Source organism: Fukomys damarensis, unplaced genomic scaffold, assembly GCF_012274545.1.
Source record: "Fukomys damarensis isolate Sample0158 unplaced genomic scaffold, DMR_v1.0_HiC HiC_scaffold_44, whole genome shotgun sequence".
NCBI lineage: Eukaryota > Metazoa > Chordata > Mammalia > Rodentia > Bathyergidae > Fukomys > Fukomys damarensis.
The window spans coordinates 52428-57971 of record NW_022900956.1 but is presented as its reverse complement, the minus strand read 5'-3'; the positions used below and the strand labels follow the sequence as shown (position 1 = coordinate 57971).

Here is a 5544-nt window from a genome sequence, read left to right as displayed (position 1 = left end):
AAATGAGATATTATGAGTTGACTATACCCAATTTCTCATTATAGTTATCAGTATACATACTTTCTTGAGCAGACACATGGTAACAAGCCTTCTGAGAGAAGGATTCTCTAAGGTCTGTTATTTAGGACTCAGGGAAGGCCTGTTGAGTTACTGAGAGCCACAGAAGTTGTTTGCTGGGCAATCTAATCAGGAGGTCTCCTCGAAGCATTTAATCTCTAAACAAGAGAGTAGGTTTTCACCAAATGAATTCTTGTCTTGGGATCCAAATCAGAGCCATGCAGCTATGCAATCTAGGAACAGATGTTGCCCAGTCAGGTGTCTTTGAGTCTTCTTGAGAAACCATAGGACGCTGGCTGCAGACAAATCATCAGCCCTGTAAGAACAGAGGAATGTCTGCTTGCACTGTGGGCCTACAGAGGAGCACGGCACAAAGCAGCACACAGGGGAAATGACTAGGGCTGGGTTACAGGTGCAAAGAAGTGGCGACTGGCTGGTGTCTCTTTGTACTTCCAAGCTGCTTTTTAGTGAAGTTAGCTATTAAGACATCTGTGGCAATTATTCAAGCGAAAATCTGTTGATAACAAGGAGCACATTCTAACCATTTAGAATACCATGAAACTAAGATTAGTGCACAGGAGTATGTGCCTTAAGATATTTTTTGATTTTAATAACTTTAATTAAACTCATATCTAGGGCCATGAAGGATGAAGGATGGAGGAAAAATAGCCAATGAGATGTAGACTAATATGTATTAAGTATCTTACAGTGAGGAAGGATATTTTCATAGTTTATCATTTTATTAATAGCATTTCTGCATGTTTGGTAATAATGTTTCCATTTTATTGTGAAGAGGGTTAGAATGTTTAAATAAATTGCCCAAAGTCATTATATAACTGAAGTTCAAATCCATGTTTTTCTGACAACAGAAACCATGCTTTTTACTACTGCCTCAAAATTACTAGATTGTTTCTTTTTTAAGGAGTCAAAACTTACTCTTAAATGAATTTTTTACTCTAATTTCAATTTGCTTTTGTGAACAGGTTGTTAGAATATTTATAAATAATTACATAGTTTTAAAATAATGCTGATATTTTTTATAATTTGACCTAGCTTCCTAATAAAAAGGAAAATTGCATTCTTTGCTATGGCTTTCAGGAACATGTTTGGTTGCCTATCGAGCATTCATTTGCCCCCCACTTACTACTTGCAGATTCTGTTCAGATATTTATTCCTGTACCACAAAATCCATAAGTCCTAGGAAAAGCAAGCCTGACTCAATGTCAGGGGCTTCCCCCAATTGTGTAAGGTTAATCATATTCCCCATCCCAGGGTTTGGTTTTGGACTGACCATGTGATTTATTTGGTGTCTGTAAAATGTAATGAGGGAATTTCCTGAAGTTTCTGGGTAAAGTTATAATTGGTTTCATAGACTTTCTGGTTGCCCACATTCTTTCTTTCCCACATTGCTGCTCTTGGCAGTGAAGTCCAGAACTTCTACAGCCATCTTGCATCCTTCCTGAGGCTATAACATCCCATAAAGAGAAAGGCCATGCCAAAAGATTGATGTTCCTATTGTTTAAGCAGATTTGAATTAGATTTTCTGTAACTTTCAGCCAAAGAATCAAAGTATCTTACATGCCCAGACCAGGAAATTTTTTTCTAGATCATACATTTATGTACAACTCTTTGAAATCTATCTTCTGTCATTAGATCATTTCTTTTGCCTCCCTAATTTCATAGATTAACAAAGTTTCAGTGTGAAGTGGCTTTCAATGGATACAGTCCTACTAATTAACTTGAACCATGGGTTCCTAACTCCAAAACAAACTTCAAGCTTTTTTAAAAATCTAGTATAGTGGGAAGATAAATTAGGTAGAACTCTCAAAGACACTGGCATAGGAAAAGACTTTACAAACAGATCCTCAGTAGCACAGGAACTAGTACAAAGAATCAACAACTGGGACCTCATCTTATTAAAAAGGTTCTGCACTGCAAGAGAAACCACCAACAGAGCTAAAAGAAAACCTACAATTTTTAACAACTGTTCCTCAGAAAAAAGGTCTACTATCTAAAATATATAAAGAATTTAAAAAATCAGACCCCCCCAAATATAAAGACCCAATTAAAAAATAGGTATCTGAATCGATAATTATCAGATCAAACTTATCAGACAAACAAGTAAAAGCAGCATATAAATATATGAAAAATATGTTCAGCATCACTGGTCATTCGAGAGATGCAGATGAAAATAACACTGATTCCACCTCACCCCAGAAAAAAATGGCTATCAAGAAATCAACCAATAACAAACACTGGTGGAGGTTTGGGGAGAAAGGAAGCCTTCTCTGTTGTTGGTGGGAGTGCAGACTGGTGCAGCCATTGTGGAAATCAATATGGAGATACCTCAAAGAACTAGGATTAGAGGTCCCGTTTGATCCAGCCATCCCTCTGCTGGGTATCTTTCCAAAAGAATTTAAAGAATCACACCACAGTGATATATGGGCACCTATGTTTATAGCGGCACAGTTTGTAATAGCTAAAATTTGGAAACAGCCCAATTTCCCATCAGTTGGAGACTGGATAATGAAGATGTGGGGTTTTCTATAAAATGGAATACTACTCAGCCATAAAGAATGAGAAGCTAGAGTCATTTTAAAAAGAATGAGAAACTAAATGGATGCATATTTGAGGTCATACTCTTAAGTGAAATAAATAGGACACACATGCATAAATACCAAATAGTTTCTCTGGTGTGAAAACCTAAATTGTAAATAAGGTTCAAATTGCATAATTGATAATGTAAAATAGGAAGAAAGGGGCTAAAGGAGTAGAGGAAGTGGGAAGGGTATGGAAAAGGAAAGGAGGGAAAAGAAAAAAGTACAAGAAAAGAAAAAAATGGAAACAAAGCCTTTGTAAATAGGGAAGGGTGGAGGGGAGAAGGCAGATCAGGGGTATGAGGAAAAAATAAGAACCATGATACATCATGTAAAGGTACAAGATCCCAATGGTGAATGTTACTGTACTGTATACCTACAAAGTAGCAATAAACTTAATAAAAAGAAAAATCTGTTATAACCCAAGGTGAAATGAAGAGCAAGAGAAGAGTTAAGTTCATTACTACTTTCTAATGTAAAACAATAGAGCAATCTTGATTGTACCTTTACATGATAGTAAAAGAATTTTTTTTTTTTTTTTTCTAACTCAGTTTCTGGAATCCAATAAATAACTGGAATGCCTGCATCACTTCTTTATTTTTCTTTCTTCTTTTCTCAAGTCTTGAGTAAGCATTCCCCTCTGCCCACAACTATCAACCCATCAAACACATCATCACTGTCTGCTTCCCATCTCTCTCACTCAGTTGACTGAAAGCAGAGAAAATGTCTAGTTCATCTTCGGAGACCTACTTCTGACATGCAGTATCAGTTCATCCTCATTTGTAGACTCAAGCTAGGCTTTAGCAATCTACTTGGAAAATTTGGGGAGCAAGTCATTCTGCAGAGTTTAAGTTTTGTAGTTTTTGCTTTTTGTTTTCTTTTAAATTCAGAATCTAAAGAGCAAAAACTTCTGTGGTTTAAGTAAATACACTTACATTTATTCACTCCCTTTCCTGAAAGTGCAGGTGGTTTTCCTAGTTTTCTCTTTTCAGACTCACCGATGTTTTTTTATTCAAAATTTGGCTTCCCTTTGTATCTGGCTGTGAAATAAACTTTTTTCAGAAACCCATGTACTTTCATTTTTAATTGAAAAGAGGAACATGCAAACATTAGATCAGGTGGGAACTTGACATTACTCCTGCAAATCTTATTTTAACTTAGTATTTTGATTTTAAAATAGATTTAAATATGTTTAGCATTTTTATAGAAAAGTGTTACCTATTCCTTTTGAGGACATGGAACTGTAAATTCTGTAATTAGTACAGTCAGAACTGCAGAATTCTTCCTGAAAAGCTGTATTCACACAGATGGAGTTTACATAAAGCATTTCCAGCTAAATTTTCAGAGTTTCTTTCATGTTGAAATTTCCCACAGCATGGTACATGAGAAAGAACATTCAAGGAGGTGTCATAAGACCTATATTTTCCAGCCCCAGCTGCTCCTCAAATTCATTGTGCTAGAGTTAAACGGTTTGCCCAATCTTTGCTATTTCTATGCGTAGAAATTATATATTGTCTGAGACGGGAAATGTGATTCAATTCAGTTTCTCACCATTCAATATATTTAGTAGCTTATTGGGCATCCCTGGCCTCTGCTTTTGTTGCTGTTGCCATTATTTAGGGTTCTTCTCTCTATATTTATTACAAAAACATAAGATCTAAACTTTTTAGCTTCCATAAAATCTACCCACTCAACCTCTTCTCCCATCACTTTCCCTGAAGAACCTTGTAATTTCACTACATGAAAGTTCTCCTCTGTCTTGCATTAGTATTTCTTGACATATAATTTTTCTAGATGAAACCCATTCTGACTTATCCGCATAGCAAATTTATTCTTTCCCAAAACCTCAATCTAATGTCATATCAATAAAAGTATTCCTTGTTTTATTTATAATGAATTAATTTCCAATTCCTTTGTTTTACCATAACATACATATATACACTGTTAATTCTCTTTATGCTACACCTCTGAATCTTTCTATTTATGTGACAATTTGTCTTCTTAGTGTGTAAGTTCTTTACAAGGGGAATTTTGAGAATTTTTAAGAATTTCTCTTTGTATCTGTAGCTTCTGGTCCAATATCTGAAATGTCCTGGAACTAAGTAAACACTAAAGGGATGGATGGATCAAATCAGAATATAAGAAAAAAGTTAGATTATTGTAAGTTATATGATGGGCACTGAACATGACCTCTTTAAGATCTCTCAGAGCTTGATATGGACCTTCTTGAACTTCTTTAAGCATCTTTCAGAGTCCTTACAATGCATTTCCCTTATTGAAAGTTTTTGGCAATAAGAAAAACTATTCAGTGACAGAGATTTTTAGAACTAGCTTTTTTTCTTTCTTTTTTTTTTTTCCAAAAAAGGCAAGGCAGGCAGTGGAACCACTGAGCTAAATCCCTGGCCCAGAAGTAGCTTTCATTAAGAATGTATTGGAGGTGGGGGGCTTGACATACTTTCAGATTAATAATAATACTCTCTGCTGATTAGAAAAGCTACAGCCATATCTGCAATGGTCATTTGAGTACTAAGGCCAGGATAGTCAACCTAGTCTTACTTAATATTCACTGTTATTCTTGAACATAACATCAACAGAAGGGATATTATTACCAGACAAAAGAAAGGAAATGAGAGGGAGAGAGGTTATGTATGAGACAGCAAGGGGAGGTAAATCTGCTGAAAATATCTTACATGCATGTATGAAAATCAACAGAAGGGATATTATTACCAGACAAAAGAAAGGAAATGAGAGGGAGAGAGGTTATGTATGAGACAGCAAGGGGAGGTAAATCTGCTGAAAATATCTTACATGCATGTATGAAAATACCACACTGAAACTCTGTATGTTCTACAATCAGTTTCAATAAAATTCATTAAAATAATGACATCAA

The 5544-nt window shown here is 35.4% G+C and overlaps 1 protein-coding gene across 1 annotated transcript in view; it reads left to right on the top strand.

Annotated features, from left to right (window-relative positions):
• Positions 1 to 5544, top strand: part of LOC104875802 (broad substrate specificity ATP-binding cassette transporter ABCG2) — a gene marked incomplete at its 3' end in the record, with an annotated part of 91175 nt that overhangs the window by 37460 nt on the left and 48171 nt on the right. The window lies entirely within an intron of this gene.